Raw genomic sequence first — 17,774 nt, 5'->3', positions numbered from 1 at the left:
GCTCCAAGCCATCATAGAAGAATCTCATGAGCAAATTATGGTTGAATTCATGATGAGGACATGCTCTAATCAAATCCTTAAACCTTTAGATGCTTTCCCAAGAGTTTCATCTAGTTCTTTCTCAAAGGAAGCTATCTTCCTCCTCATTTTTGCGGTTTGCTCATCAGAAATGAACCTCTTTAGAAAGTCCTTCGCAACTTCCATGTGGTGAGAGAGTTTGGCTTCAAAAGCTTGAGCAATTTCTTTGCTCTTCCGGTGAGAGATTTCCAAAAGAGATGCATACGAATGTAATCTTGGCTCACTTCATTTGTTTGCATCATTGCACACAACTCAAAGAATCGGTCCAAATGCTCAATGGGGTCTTCATTGACGCCTCTGAAAAATAGCTCTATTTGCACCATCCTAGCATATTGTGGATGGATTGTGAAATTAGTCTCTGTGGTTGGGAGAAGTATACCACTCGTGAGCTCATAGATTTTCGGATTTCGAAACTCCGTAAAAAGAAGGTCATCCTCTTGTCTTGCCATATCTCTCTTTGAATACAACAAAGCTAAGCACACGATTAGCAATGACAAGTAGGATTAAGCAAGCAAAATAAAATAAAGAAAGGCAAATAAAATGACTCTAACAATAGAAAAAATAAATGTTAAACAAGCCACCTCCCCGGCAACGGCGCCAAAATTTGATCGCGGGTAAGAGTAGGTTGTTGGTAGTAACCTTAATCAAATTAGAAATTTAATAATACCTAAACCTACACTAAACTAGTTAGTGGCAAGTAAAGGGTCGAACAACTAAGGAAGCACACTATTTCAAAATCAATAATTGATCGCGGGTGGAAGTAGGTCGTTGGTCTACTAACCCTAACCAAATTTGAAATTTATAATACCTAAACTTACACTAAACTAGTTAGTGGTAAGTAAAGGGTCGAACCCAAAAGGACTAAGAGTATTAATTTGTGCCTACTAGACTACTAGGAAAGGTTGTGAGTTATAGAGAGATTAAACAAAATACTACTAAGAGCAAATAACTAAAACTAGGGAAAGTGGAATCCAATTACATCAATGCATTCAACAACATCGTACAATTAGATGAAAATGACCTCGATTAGGAACATCAACACATTTAACTCACTCTCACACAATTAAGCATGTTAATTATTCTACTAAACTAATTCACTCTCGTGCAACTAGCCTAGCAAAGGTATGGAAGAATTTAGAGCTCTCAACCAACTCACTCTCGCACAATTGATTGAATTCACAATTAAGAGCATAGAATCGATTAGCTAGAAAGATTTTAATCCATAAAAGCATCACCCATGTACTATAATCAAGAAACAATTTCATACTAATCATAATCAATCATTGAATTCATTAATACAACCTTCATCCAATTCCCTAGAACAAGACCTAAGCTAACATAATCAAGAAAGACATGGAAAACAAGGTAAAACAAGAATAAAAACAAGATTAAACAAACAAACTAATTAATCTACTCAAATCAACAAACAAAAAGCAAAAACTAAGAATTAAGCAAAGAAATAAAGATAAGAGAAAGTTAGAAAATGCTCATTGAATAGATGAGAAGAAGTTCCACAAAGTTGCTTCTTCAACCTCTCAAAAACTCCATGGAAATCCAAGCCTTCTCTCTCTACAACTACTCCTAAACTAGAGAGAGAAAATCCTAATCTAACCCTAAGAGAGAGAAAATATATGCTAAACTAATCTAATTTATCTAAAATAAATTTTTTATTGAGAGTTATTAGAAAATAACCCCAAAGGGGTATTTATAATACAAGTTAAATAAAAATAAAATAAAATAAATTAAAAAGAAATAAAACTAAATAAAACAATTAAAATAACTAAACTAAAAACCAAAGAAAACAAAACTACCATAAAATAAAAGAAAATGAAAAGGAAAAAGAAACCCCAAAACCCCCTAAGATTCCCATCCAAACCCACGAAAACCAACAGACCCATTTCATGGTTCCTTAATCACCATCACCACGCATCATAACCGTTCATCAACATTATCATCATCTAGCATCACAAAAATCTCGGCCTTTGGACTAATTAAAGGAATCGTGTCCGTCCGATTTTCATTAAAATCACGTGAAAAGCTCATGATTGACCCACATTTCCGCGCCCGCACAGAAGTCGCGCACAGGTAGCGCAAAGCTACTGTATTGGACTCCATTTGTGTGCTTTCTGACAGGGCTGCGCGGCCGCAAATTGGCTTCTCTGTGAGTTTGGGTTGCTGTGAGTAGCGTGGCTTAATTGGTGAGTGGTTTGGTGGTGATTTGGGTGGTTGTTGTTGTTGCGTGAAGTGAGGGAGCAGGGGAATTGGTTATTGCGGTGGTGTTGGGGTTGATGTTGGTTCAGGTGCGTGGCTGCTCTGGTTTTGTGGCTGGTATTGCTGTGCGCGAAGGGTGGATGGAGGAGATTAATTCGTGGTTGAAATTAAGTGGCTGCGGTGAATTGGAGTTGAGGTGCTGGTGTGGTTATGGTGGGCTGATAGTGGTTGTTGGTTGCGGATTGGTGGTGGATACAAAGGCTAATGGTGGTTGTTGGCGGTTTGTGAGCTACGGGTTGCGTGGTGGTTGATTGGAGTTGCGGGTCAGTGAGAAGAGGAAAGGGAAATTAGGGGAGAATTGGTGGTGATTGCTGGCGGATTGGTGGTGATTGCTGGCAGATTGGTGGTGTTGGTGTTAGTTGATACGGGTTTTGGTGGACGGTGGTTTGGGTGGCTGTTGTGGAGGCTGAGATTAGGAACGCGTGGTTTGTGGGTGATGTTGGTATTGTGAGGTGAGTGGTGGCTGTTGTTTTGTGTGGTGAAGGGGGCAACAATGGTGGAGCTGGTGGTTGTTGTTTTGTGCGGTGAAGGGAGTAGCAGTGGTGGAGCTTGGTTCAATTTTGTGCCTCGAACCTCGGACCTTGAACCCGATCGACCAAGGACCCGAAAACAACTACAACCAAAAACAACACGAGGGGATTTTAAAAAGATAAAATAAAATAAAATAAGATAAATAAAGTAAAATAAAATAAGATAAATAAAGTAAAATAAAATGCTAAAACTAAATAAATAATAAAATTAAATGAAATAACATAAAATTAGGAAAACAAACTAGAAACTAAAAGAAAAATAAATAAAAAGAGAGAAACTAGGAATTAATAAAACTAAGTTAATCTAAATTAAAGTAAAAACTACAAAATACTCAAATAAAAAGATAAAAGACGAGAATAAGCAAAATAATAGAAATAAAGGATAAAATGAGCTTAATTATTGAAATAAGCCGGAAAAGTATTCAATAAACACCCCTAAAAGTAACATAAAGTCACTTATGAATAATCACTAATGCAAGAGTGAAAAAGGGATTGTTTTTGTTGGTTTTGTTGAGTAAGAACACTAAAACTACAAATAAGCAAGAAAATGATGATTAAAATCAAGAGAAAATGACGTTAGGGATATGGGGGTGTCAAGTATGATTAGAAAGAGGGGAATAATGATAATTATCATGAAACAAATCAAGACAATTCATTCTCATGCAATAGTCTAGGCAAATCAATGAAAGAGGTCTACACTAATAAGGATCATTCTCATGCATCCTATTAGTTATAATCAAATCAAGAGAATAAAGAAGCACAATCCATAAAAACTACACTTTAATAAATCATTCTCATGCAATCATTAAAATAGAGATGATCTTAATCTAGTTTAAATCACTTTCATGCAGTTAAACTAGAAAACATCAAATAGAGAGCAACAATAATCTCAAGCAATTAAAAAATCATGTCTTTCATCAATTTATGGCAAAAGTTCAATCCAACCATCATCATTCATCCAATATCAACTTTAATTTCCACCCTCTTCCCCTAGATAAAAGATTAGCCTAGAGAAGGGAAATTAAACATACTATCAAAACTACAAATAAACTCAAGAAACTCAAAACAAAACATGATTAAAATCAATAAAATCAATAACGACTAGATGAACTAAAAAGATTAAAAAGAATAAGCAACAATAAAACAAATAAATAATACTAAAGGAAAGGAGAAGAGATTACTAAAGAAAGGATTAATGAAAGATGAAAACTTGGATTCTTGCTTACTTGATTGAAGATTAAAACTTGAGCAAAGTTGAATACAATAAAGGATGCTTCAATAACCATCTACTTTCTCTCATTAAATATTATCTAATCTAACCCTAAGAGAGAGAAGCTCTCCTAAACTAATTAAGAAAACAACAACTTCCAAAAATATTCTTCCTAATTACCCCCAAAAATGGGTATTTATATAAAGCTAGGAAAACTAAGAAGAATTAAAATAAACAAAATAATAAAGAAAGAAAATAAAATAAAGAAAGAAAGAAAAGAAATAAATAAAATGAAAAAATAGAATGAAAATAGCAAAGAAAGTTGAAAATAAGGAAAATGAAAATAAAAACATTAAATCCACCCAATCCCCCACCAAAACCGTCATCCACCTCCTCTAATTCCCCCCTAATTCCAATTTCTTTGGCTACTTCAAATGGGGTTTTAATCCCCTACTTCACTCACCATCAAACATCATCAACAAGCTTCATGATTCAATCCACACCGTTCATCGTCATTGAGAATCGGCATCAAGCAAAACACCACCGTCCGATGTTCATTAAAATCCATGTGAGAAGCTCCTGATTGAAACCACATTTGTGCGCCCGCGAAGGGGTCGCGCAGAGGTCGCGCAAACTTACTACATACACTCTGAATTTCGACTCCAATTGTGCGCCTTCTGACAGGGCTGCGCGGCCACGAAGGTCGTGGTAGCTTGTCGCTGCTGCGGTGCTGCTACTTTGGTGCTTTTGCGATTGGTGATTGGAGGGGCTGCCGCTGCTAATTGTTTGCGTGGTGGATGCGTTGGTTGATTGGAGGTGATGGTGGCTGTAACGATTTGTGTGGAGGAGATGGTGGCAGGCTGGGGTCGAAATGATGGGTGGTTGTTGATGGTGGTTAGCTGTTGTGAGTTGAGGGGTTTAATCGGTGAGTGGTTTGGTGGTGATTGATGGCTAGAGTGTGTGAGGGAGCAGGGGATTGTGGTGGTGATTGCTGACAGTTTTGGCAGCAACTGGCGGTGGTTCTGGGTGTGGAGTGTGTTGCGTTGCTGTTGTTGTTATTGAGTGGATGGTGGTCGAAGGGGGTTGTGGGCTGGTGTGTGTGGTGTTTACGCACAAAGGTGGTGGTTTGTGTGGCTTCCTGTCATTGTTGGGTTGTTGTGGCTGGTGGTGTGTGGTGGTAGGAGAGTTTGTTGTTGTTGCTGTTGGTATTGTTGAGGAAAGTAGGGAGCCGGGGAGATGTAAAGTAGAGGGAGTAGGGGATAAGTAAAGTAGAGGAAGCAGGGGAAGTTTGGTGTTTTGGTGCGGTGGAGATTAAGGTGAGGTGAGGTGTGGTGAAGGATAAGAGGGCAGCAAAAGGGGCAGCAGGTTGTTTGTGCAAGGAGTATTGTGCTTTTTCCTTAAACCTCGGACCCCGAACACGAATATGACTTTGAAACCCGGAACACCTACAACAAAAAACACGAGGGTATTACGACGAGAAAAAACAAAATAAAATAAAGATAAAATAAAATCAAAAAAACTTAAAAATAAAATCAAAAGAAATAAAATAAAATAAAGAAAACAAATATGAAAATACAATAAAATAAGAAAATGAGATAAACTAGGAATTATTAACTAAAAATACGAAAATAAACTAAAAACTATTAAAAACTATTAAAATATTCAAAATAAAGATAAAAGACGATAATAAGAAAATATAAGAAATAAAGGACGAGTATTATTGGAAAATAAGTCGGAAAGAGACTCAATAAACACCCTAAAAGTGACATAAAAGTCACTTATCAAACTCCCCCAAGCTAACCTTTTGCTCGTTCTCAAGCAATTAACATGTAACACGGGAGAAGGAGAGTGAATTATTCACACAAGAAAAGAAAAAAAGAGAAAGAATATACACTAACTCTCTTTTGTAGGAATCACGGTCAATTTTAGCAACTAATGACAAGCCCTTTAAACCCCTAGATCGCCCTAGAGGACGAGTATGCTCTCGTGAGAGCTTAACCCACAACTCTAGACAAAAACCAAGGCAAAACAAAAATAAAAGAAAACAAAAGTAAACACAAATAATAAACACAACCATGACCAACATAACATAGTAAGGTTTAGGAAAACCAATGAAGGTCAAAGGCGGAACATACTCCATTTGGACTCAAAAAGAAGAGAAATGCACCAAAGAATACTCACCTGTCTCAATACAATGAGGGAAAACACGTTCTAAGATGCTGATGGTTGAAAGAGACAAACCTAAGCTAAGCATAAAGAAGTAGAGAATTCATTCTCCGCCCTAACCCCATTTAAGACGGTCCACAATCTCTCCACTAGCTTCAAATCACCCCCTAGTTAGCTCCTCATGATTCCACGAAGGAACCGGAAAAAGATTCATTTTGTGGAATTAGTGGGTCATCCCGACATCTGAACTATGCATACTCTCTCCATAGGGTTAAAATCTATCTCCATCTACCGGAATTTGACCTCACCCCTCTAATGTCTGAGGGTCTTAACTAGGGTTGGAACGTAAGGCAAAGGGTTAAGGCGGGGTAAAAAATTTGAAATTTTTTGTGATATTTCCTAAGTGAAGCAAATGGGTGATTAAACCTCAAAAACAAACTCAAGAAATCACCAAACATCAAATAAAAATACAATAATGCCATCTCCCGGAAGCTTACTCAACACCAACATTCCATAAAAAAAAGAAAACGAAGTAACGCTTCCCCCCCCCCCAAGCTTGATCGAAGCATTGTCCTCAATGCTTAACTATGGGAAGAAAACGAAACCTACTCTTTTTTTTTAAAAAAAAACTTATTTGATGTCCTTGCCTTTTTAACTAAGGACGACTTTTCCTGGGATGGATTTTCTTTATTACACACAATATATATACAATTTACTTTCTTGCTTGGTACAAAGAGCATAATACTTTATCATTATTACAACCCAAAACAAACTATCAAACCGAAATTCTTCACAAACTAAGGGTTAGGGAAACAAAAGGTCATAAAGCTTCTAATGTGGCTCTTAATCAAGAAAGGGAATAGGCTCAAAGGGTTGGCAAGAGGAGACAATGCAAAATAAAAACAAAATATGTAACAAAACAAAAAGAAGATAAAGAAAAATGAGAAAATGGTGCCCTTTTCTTCCCCTAGAGTTGCTTGGTCACGATCTTGGGAGTTAGAGGACAAAACAAGGATTAAGATATGCGTAGTCAAGGATCCTAAACGCCGCTCAACTAAATTGATGAAGGCTTGAACAGTTTAAGTCTTACAAGTGATGGGAAGTAAGCAAATACTAACTTAAGAGCTTCAAATCCACTATAGAGAGCAACACCATCTTATCACTTTTTCCGTGAACTAAGGGTTTAAACATCCTCAATAGTTCTTAACCTTGCTACCTTAGCTTAAAATTTGTCTATCTCAACCATAAGCACTCTCAAACCATGTAGGCCATCATCAATTAGGAAGAAAAACATTCTTTGGCACATTATCAAAGCTATCAATTCCAAATGCATGAGCGAATTCCAAAACAAATTCATTTCATCTTACTATAGTCATGTTTGCCACAAAAAAAAATGGATAACAAAACAAAATAAAGAGGAATAATTAAAAAAAGTTCACAAACGAGGCATATAATCCAAATAAATCCCCATCGTCAAACAAATGATCGTTTGATAACAACATCAACGATCCCAGGTTCCATAGAACCAATGCAAACAACCTCGAACCATTCAACTTCTTCCTAAACTAATCCTAAGTTAAGCACTCAAAGAAAAAGTAAAAGAGTAAAAATAAGAAAGGTATCACCGGGAGGATGGCTTAAAAGAATTAAGGAGCATAAAATAGAGTTCACCAAATGTCACTCCGCTACAAGGCAAGACAAGACACAAAAGAAAACAGTAAAGAGAACAAATAAATAAAACAAAAAGAAAACGAAAGGAGGTGGAGAAAAAGGGTTAGAAATCCTTCGAGTTGCCTCCCGGGAAGCGCTAATTTATGGTCTAGAGCTTCACCCTTCACCTCATTAAATGTGGATTAAAGAACATCACCCTCATCAAATTTTTGATTGAATCATAGATGCCCCCAAGCTTAAGAACTAGCACTCCTTGAGGTCTCACATAACCACAAGGAAAAGGAGGGAATGAATCAAGAGCCAATGGTGGCTCATCTTTTCTCTTTCCCTTCTTCTTGTTGATTCTTCTTCTTTTTCCACTCTTCTTTATTTTCCTTCTAAAAGAGGGGTCGAGCATGGAATCCTCAATAATAGGAAGGGTAAACTGACCTTCCTCAATAGAGCCTTCAAACCAAGCGGGAATTTCAAGGAAATCATCATACCTCATTTTCACCTTATCATTACGTGGAGGTAAGCTCTCATTAGTCATCACATCATCGACCAGATCAACTCTACATACGCTCATCGCCATAGCGCTCTTCAAAACGACATTCTCAACTAGCCTACAAGGAAAGGGAACCGGGCCTTCAAACTTGTTTGGTTCACTAAAATCAAATGGCTCCTCATTTTGTTTTCGAACCTTCTTCTCAACCACATCCTCTAAAACCTTGACCTCCTTGCAAGTTTCGGGTTGATAAGTATGTGAAGGGTTAGTAGAAGATTATAAGGGGAGTTTTGTGGTTAAATGGACAGAAGAAGTTTTGGCTAGTTGGGAATCAACAACTTCATTGTAAGATTAGATTTCTTAGAATTGTTGAGTGATAATTTTACGTTGTTGAAGAATTTTGTTTTATGTGTGGTCGGGTGGGGATTTTTCTTCATACACTTGAGGACATAGGTCATGATTTTTATCTTGAGAGTTCTCTACTTGGTTGGAAAGGTAGGAAAAGTTTTGGGTTGGTGGATTAAAGGGAGGTCCTTCTTGGGGGTAGGAGTTTTCTTGCCTTGGAGGTTGTTGAAGTTGTTGGGATTGAGCTTGGGTTACAAACTCTTTTTCCCTCAAAGTCAAAACTTCACCATGCTTGATATTGAACTCTCTACAATAGGATGCATCATGATCTGTCCCACCACAATGAGCGCATGAGAAATCAATTATTTGTGAAGGTTTTGAACACAAACCAACACTTGAGTTCAACTTGGAAAGACCTTATTCAAGAGCTCTACTATGTGCTTAAGTTGGCCGACTTTCTCCAGCTCATAAAATCCCTTTGCTTCCCTTTGGAACTTCTTTGGCCTCCCCAAGAATAGCTAGTAGCCACTTCTTCAATTGTCGCTTCAACTTCGCTTTGAGGGATCTTAATCAACTGGCCTCCGTGACCCGCATCAAGATTGGTCCTTGAGATTGGCTCCAAGCCATCATAGAAGAATCTCATGAGCAAATTATGGTTGAATTTATGATGAGGACATGCTCTAATCAAATCCTTAAACCTTTCCTATGCTTCCCCAAGAGTTTCATCCGGTTCTTGCTCAAAGGAAGCTATCTTCCTCCTCATTTTTGTGGTTTGCTCATCGAAAATGAACCTCTTGAGAAAGGCCTTCGCAACTTGCTTCCATGTGGTGAGAGAGTTGGGCTTCAAAAGCTTGAGCCATTTCTTTGCTCTTCCGGTGACAGATTGTCGAAAGAGATGCATACGAATGTAATCTTGGCTCACTTCATTTGTTTGCATCATTGCAAACAACTCAAGGAATCGGTCCAAATGCTCAATGGGGGTCTTCACTTACGCCTTCGGAAAATTGCTCAATTTGCACCATCCTAGCATATTGTGAATGGATTGTGAAATTAGTCTCGGTGGTCGGGAGAAGTATACCACTCATGAGCTCATAGATTTCCGGATTTCCAAACTCCCTGAAAAGAAGGTAATCCTCTTGTCTTGTCATATCTCTCTTTGAATATAACAAAGCTAAGCACACGATAAGCAATGACAAGTAGGATTAAGAAAGAAAAATAAAAGAAAGAAAAGCAAATAAAATGACTCTAACAATAGCAAAAATAAATGTTAAACTAGCCGCCTCCCCGACAACGGCGCCCAAATTTGATCGTGGGTAAGAGTAGGTCATTGGTCTACTAACCGTAATCAAATTAGAAATTTAATAATACCTAAAACTACACTAAACTAGTTAGTGGCAAGTAAAGGGTCGAACCACTAGGGAAGCACACTAATTCAACATCCATAATCACTAATGCAAGAGTGAATGGGGGATTGTTTTTGTTGGTTTTGTTGAGTAAGAACACTAAACTACAAATAATTAAGAAAATGATGATTAAATTCAAGAGAACATGGCGCTAGGGATACGGGGGTGTCAAATATGTTTAGAGAGAGGGGAATAATGATGATTATCATGAAACACATGTCAAAAAACACAAGATTCTACCTAAACAATTCATTCTCATGCAATAGTCTAGGCAAATCAATGAAAGAGGTCTACACTAATAAGGATCATTCTCATGCATCCTATTAGTTATAATCAAATCAAGAGAATAAAGAAGCACAATCCATAAAAACTCCACTTTAAAAACTCATTCTCATGCAATCATTAAAATAGAGATGATCTTAATCTAGTTCAAATCACTTTCATGCATTTAAACTAGAAAACATCAAATAGAGTGCAACAATAATCTCAAGCTATTAAAAATCATGTCTTTCATCAATTTATGGCATAAGTTCAATCCAACCATCATCATTCATCAAATATCGACCCATATTTTCCACCCCCTTCCCCTAGCTAGAAATAAACTCAAGAAACTCAAAACAAAACATGATTAAAATCAATGAAATCAATAACAACTAGATGAACTAAAAAGATTAACAAGAATAAGCTACAATAAAACAAATAAAAAATACTAAAGGAAAGGAGAAGAGATTACTAAAGAAAGGATTATTGAAAGATGAAAACTTGGATTCTTGCATGCTTGATTGAAGGTTAAAACTTGAGCAAAGTTGAATACAATAAAGGATGCTTCAATAACCATCTACTTTCTCTCACTATAAATTATCTAATCTAACCCTAAGAGAGAGAAGCTCTCCTAAACTAATTAAGAAAACAACAACTTCCAAAAATATTCTTCCTAATTACCCCCAAAAATGGGTATTTATATAAAGCTAGGAAAACTAAGAAGAATTAAAATAAACAAAATAATAAAGAAAGAAAATAAAATAAAGAAAGAAAGAAAAGAAATAAATAAAATGAAAAAATAGAATGAAAATAGCAAAGAAAGTTGAAAATAAGGAAAATGAAAATAAAAACATTAAATCCACCCAATCCCCCACCAAAACCGTCATCCACCTCCTCTAATTCCCCCCTAATTCCAATTTCTTTGGCTACTTCAAATGGGGTTTTAATCCCCTACTTCACTCACCATCAAACATCATCAACAAGCTTCATGATTCAATCCACACCGTTCATCGTCATTGAGAATCGGCATCAAGCAAAACACCACCGTCCGATGTTCATTAAAATCCATGTGAGAAGCTCCTGATTGAAACCACATTTGTGCGCCCGCGAAGGGGTCGCGCAGAGGTCGCGCAAACTTACTACATACACTCTGAATTTCGACTCCAATTGTGCACCTTCTAAAAGGGCTGCGCGGCCGCGAAGGTCAGGGTAGCTCCTCGCTGCTGCGGTGCTGCTACTTTGGTGATGTTGCAATTGGTGATTAGAGGGGCTGCCGCTGCTAATTGTTTGCGTGGTGGATGCGTGGATTGATTGGAGGTGATGGTAGTTGTAACGATTTGTGTGGAGGAGATGGTGGCAGGCTGGGTCGAATTGATGGGTGGTTTTTGATGGTGGTTTGCTGCTGTGAGTTTAGGGGTTTAATTGGTGAGTGGTTTGGTGGTGATTGATGGCTGGAGTGCGTGAGGAAGTAGGGGATTGTGGTGGTGATTGCTGGCGGTTTTGGCGGTGGCTGGCGGTGGTTCTAGGTGTGGGGTAAGTTGCGTTGCTGTTGTTGTTATTGAGTGGATGGTGGTCGAAGGGGGTTGTGGGCTGGTGTGCGTGGTGTTTGCGAATAGAGGTGGTGGTTTGCGTGGCTTCCTGTCATTATTGGGTTGTTGTGGCCGGTGGTGTGTGGTGGTAAGTGAGTTTGTTGTTGTTGCTTTTGGTATTGTTGAGGAAAGCAAGGAGCAGGGGAGAAGTAAAGTAGAGGGAGCAGGGGAGACGTAAAGTAGAGAGAGTAGGGGAAGTTTGGTGTTTTGGTGCGGTGGAGGTTAAGGTGGGGTGTGGTGAAGGATAAGAGGGCAGCATGTTGTTTGTGCAAGGAGTATTGTGCATTTGACTCAAACCTCGGACCCCGAACACGAATATGACTTTGAAACCCGGAATACCAACAACCAAAAACACGAGGGTATTACGACGAGATAAAATAAAATAAAATAAAGATAAAATAAAATAAAATAACTTTAAAATAAAATCAAAAGAAATAAAATAAAATAAAATAAATAAAACAAATATGAAAATACAATAAAATAAGAAAATGAGAGAAACTAGGAATTATTAACTAAAAATACGAAAATAAACTAAAAACTATTAAAAACTACTTAAATACTCAAAATACGGATAAAAGACGAGAATAAGCAAATAAAAGAAATAAGGACAAAATGGGCTAAATTGTTGGAAAATAAGCCTGAAAACTACTTAATAAACACCCTAAAAGTGACATAAAAGTCACTTCTCACCGCACAACTTAACTCTTGCGGGAGATGGCCGAATTGCTATGTTGAAAAAGAGAGTGGTTGTAAAATACATCGGCATTATGGGAGTTGAGGCCGTATCCGAGTAAGTGGCACGTTCCTGCTGCTTATGCCGGAGGTAGTCTCTTGCATCCTTCCATCTTCTAGACGGCTCAGGCTCCTCTCTTTGAGGCCGTCTACTTCTCCCCCCAGCCGACTGGGTTTTTTCCAAAAAATCAGAGAAATTCGTCCGTGGCACCCTTGAAGACCTTCCATTTGGCCGGCGAAATGGGGTGTTCCCAACATTTTTGGCATTGTTTTGTGCTTTCTTTGGAGCTCTTTACCCCTCCTTCCTGGGCGGCTGCCTAGAGGTAGAAGCTCGGCTGCTCTCAAACTCCTTTCGAAGTTTGTTGAGCGCGATCTTCTAAGAGGCAACGGTAACAGGATGGTCATCGGCCTCTTGAAATGAGGTGGTCAGCGGATCACTGGTAAGGATTGTAGGGACTATGTTCTCTACATGGCCGTCCTTGCCTGGAGGAGGAACGGGATTAGGTGTCTGACCATCTATTGCCATAACAGACGAGTATCCCCACAAACGGCGCCAAATGTTTCGGGTGTTTTTTGGAATTCCTTGGATTTTGGTCACGCTCTGCTGGCAATGAGATTGGAACACCTTCAAAAAGAACGAATATTCCTTTACCGGAATATTCGCCTTCGACAATCAAGTTAGAGATCTGAAACTAAAAAGGCTAGAGAGAGAAAATAGAGAGGAGTTGGAGCTATTTAATTCTCTTGCTTGTAATGGTGTAATCCACCCCTCCCATCATAAATGATTTGGGTTTTTATAGGGGTGGGAGTTTGTGCCCCTTTAGGGTTTGTACCATAAAATTATGTGACGTGATTGGGTGCACAATCACGCGATGCCACGTGCAATATGGGAGCGTCGTTTTGCGACTTTCATGAATATCTCACGAGATTTGGGCCTTAACATAACAAGGCCTTTTTAATGCTGATTTCAATGTTTATGTATGCCTTAAACTTGTGGCATCTTTCCATAGTGACATGTGTTACCCTTTGATTGGGCCACGTGTCACTACGGGATTGGTCCACGTACATGGGGTATTTTCACCCTGAACAATGCTCAAAGGGGTCCCCACTCGGATTTGCTCCAAAGACCCATAGTGATAATTCCTATGTTCAACCCTATTCTTCTTCTTCTTGTTCTAGGACTAACTTGGAGGAAATCATTGAAAACCAAACAAAGTTGTTGAACACTTATATGGTAGTGAGTGACAAGAAGTTTAATGAAAAGATGACCCACAATGAGATACTTGAAAACAAAATTTCTCAACTTGTCAATGCTTTGAAAGACCATGCAAGCCCTTATTATTTAACTTCTCATGGCCTAGACCCTAAGACACCCGTTAATTCCATAGTCATAAGGAGTGTTAAGGTGGTTGAGGAAAGTTTTCCTAGCAAGAGCAAGGGTGAGGAGGGTACTGTAGTGAATATTTCAAGCGTTACCCAAAACTTGAACCCAACTGTGATCACACACTTAAGCATGGTGGCGTCCAAAGGGAAGGAAGCTAGAGCAAAAGAGTCTCCAACAAGTTTTAGAAACTTATAAACCGTTCACGAGGTGAAGGTTCAACCCCTTAACAATCCAAGAGATCTTTAAATACAATAGGTCTGGAACCAAGACTAGATGTTCAGGGATGAAGGTACAAATCCAATCTAAAAAAAAAGAAAGAACCTGCTTTAATAATAGGCCTCTACTTTATTCTTCTCATATTCATGTGCGCTTTCTAACTAACAAGAAATCAATAGATTAACCCTAAACTTGTTTATCTATGTTGGTTGAATATTAATGCACAAATAAATCTATTATTGGCGATCACTTGAATTATAATCAAATTAACCTAAACAAGATTATTAATTATCTTATTAAGCGTGATTACAAGTACAAATTCCCTTTAAACATGCATAAAAGGGGTGATCAATCAATAAAAATAAATATAATCAAGCAACATAATAACAATCATCATAATAATAATCATAACAATTATAAAAAATAATAATTAAAATAATCATGTTAAAGCATAATAACAGCAAGATCCTAGGCATGATACTAACATGATTAATAACAAACCCTAGCATGCCACTAAATATCAAAAATCAAAGCTTTAGCCCTAACATAATAATAACATGATATTAGGAAAGAAAATAGGAAATATCATAATAAGCATACTTGATATTAGAAATTTTAGTTATTACCCTAAACATGATACTAAGAAAAGCATCCTAACATGATACTAAGAAAAGCATCCTAACATGATACTAGGAAAAGCATCCTAACATGATAATAGAAATTAAAATAATAACCTAAACATGATTTCTATATCATAAATATCAATTAAACAATTAAATCACTTACTTGGATGCCTCGTACCTCACTCTAATAACAAAACACACACGTTAGTAACTTCAAGGAAAATAATTAAATTAAATAATTGAAAGAGAGAATTGGGACCAAACCCTCATTAATATCATACCTTTCACGTCTAGGGAAAAGGAAAGTTTGAACTTGGATAGGTGTATCTAGTGCTAATGAGTGGGGAATTTTGTTTGTAAAAGGCTAGGCTAGAAAGAGAGACTAAGAATAAGCTTTAGCTTAGAAAGAGAAGAATTACAGAATTCTGGTTAAGAGTTGATGTTTAAAAACGGATGTCTAAGGACCATATTTATAATAAAATAGTCTGGAATCAATAAAAAAAATCAGAGTTTGAAAAGGAATAAAACACGCCTCTGTCACCAGGCGACAAACCTGTCGTTTAGCGTTGCAAGACAGTTTTTGCGGATTTTGTTTTTATCATATCTTTTGATCCAATAGTCCAAATAAGTCATAAAATATGTCTTTAAAAAGATCTTGAATTATACTTTCCAACCCAATTAAAAACAGATTAAAATCGGTTGAATATAAAAAGATATGGTCGAAATAGTAGAAGGATGTCAGGTTTGGACAAAGTTTCATATCCCATTCATATTCTTTCGTTATATCTCGGATTTAATATTATAATATATATCAATGGAAAGATAATTTAAATATTTATCTAATAATATATGATTTGGATAAAGATTATAAGGCACCAAAATTACATCTGAATATATTCCATTTCGTACAAAACAAGGATTCTCAAAAGGAGTTGTTTTATTCAATTTCAAACTCTTTGAAACATAATTATATCCTAACTCAATTAGGATTTAAGAGAACCTTCTAGAGCATCTTAGAAGATTATAATCAATCCTAATAGCTTTAGGAATGTTAATTAATAATAGGCCCCCCTCTAGATCATTGGGTCGTATGTAAGAACCAAACCGGGCTAAGTTTAGTATTTTGGCCATAACTTTCTCATTATTCATCGGAATTTGGCTTATAATATATCGTTGGAAAGGACCTTTCAAGCCCAATACAACTAAACTATTATTGGACCCATATCATGTATAAATAGGGTAAGAAAAGAAATATTTTCAAAACGAAAAGAAGAGATATTTTAATAAAAATATCCTCATCACTAGACTTTTCACACTTTCACCTCGTTCAATAACCCAATGACATGAAATGTATTCATCACATGGTTTGGTTTTGGGGAGACACATTTGGGTGTCTACAGAAGCCCCCACTTTGACCGAGTTTGGAGAAACGCAAGTTTTGAAAACAAAAGTCAAAGTAGTAATAGGGACGGAGAATGATTTAGAACGTTCTATGACCGTAAATAATTCTTATACGCCAATACCTGCAAACTAGAGTTAGTTAAGATAGATAAAAGAGTTAAGAAACGCTTATCTTGCACCGTCAGCCACACGTCTCAATTTGCTGCTGCATTTGTCGTTGTGACAACCTTCCAAAAGCTAGGGAACGCCTTCTTGCTGTTTTGATGTTCACTCATCTCTGAACAATGTATCTTTTTTATTTCTCCACGCGTCTCTGAACAAAGAGCTTCTTTTTTATAAGTCCATACGTCTTTGAACAAAGTGCTTTGAATGATATGCCCACGCGTCTCTAAGCAAAGAGATTCTTTTTTTTTTTTTTTTTACGATCTTCCTCAAGCTAGGGGATACCGCCTGAAGACTGCTACGCCTGTTACTGCCTCCAATTTCCGTTGTGATAGTCTCCTTCAAGCCAGAAAATACTATTGAATATTTCTTCGCTTGAAACGATCTTCTACCGCCTTGTGACCATCTTTCGCAAGCCAGGTAATATGATAGAAGATTGCTCCGCCTGAAGCCATCCTCATTTGTTGCGATAATATTCTGAAGAAAATCACGGAAGATAAACGCCAGTCGATCCTTAATGCTGCTTGAATTTTTCCACTGATGCTTTTGGTGATGACAATTTTCTTTTCTGAACAATTGTCAACACAACTCTTGAATAATGGAAAATTTTCAATGCTACGTAACAATCCGTCCTTGGAAATGTTGCTAAAATAAAGCGACAATCCATATCTCAGAATTTTTGCTAAAATCCAATTTAGGAAAAAGTTGCCAATGCTTCGTAACAATCAATCATAAGAACTTTGCTACGATCGACAATCCACATCTTGGAATATAACTCTTGAAAGCAATCCTCCTTGGAAATTTGCAAATGTTATGCAACAATCCTTTTAGGAAAATATTGCCACTATTGCCAATCCGCGTCTTGGAACATTTGCCAAAAAAGGTTGACCGACAATCCACTTTGGAAATTTGCCACTTACTGAAATGAATGACAATCCACGTTGAGGAACCTTTGCCGAAATTTATGATGAATAGAGACCTATGACAATCCTTTGGGAAATTTTGCCATAGGGAATTGGGTGTATGACAATCCAATCTCGGAAAACTTGCCAAGGAATTGATGAATGTATGACAATCCGAATTTGGAAAAATTTGCCAAACAGAGAAGGAGCACGACAATCCACGCTTGGAAACTTTGTCAGAGCTGACAATCCAATCTTGGAAAAATTGTCGTTGAAGAAGATGCGCAACAATCCATATTTGGAAATATTGTCAGTTGGGGATGACAATCCAATCTTTGAAAAATTG

The sequence above is a fragment of the Chenopodium quinoa genome, unplaced genomic scaffold, assembly GCF_001683475.1.
Source record: "Chenopodium quinoa cultivar QQ74 unplaced genomic scaffold, ASM168347v1, whole genome shotgun sequence".
Classification (NCBI taxonomy): Eukaryota; Viridiplantae; Streptophyta; class Magnoliopsida; order Caryophyllales; family Amaranthaceae; genus Chenopodium; species Chenopodium quinoa.
Note: the sequence above shows the minus strand (reverse complement) of the source record.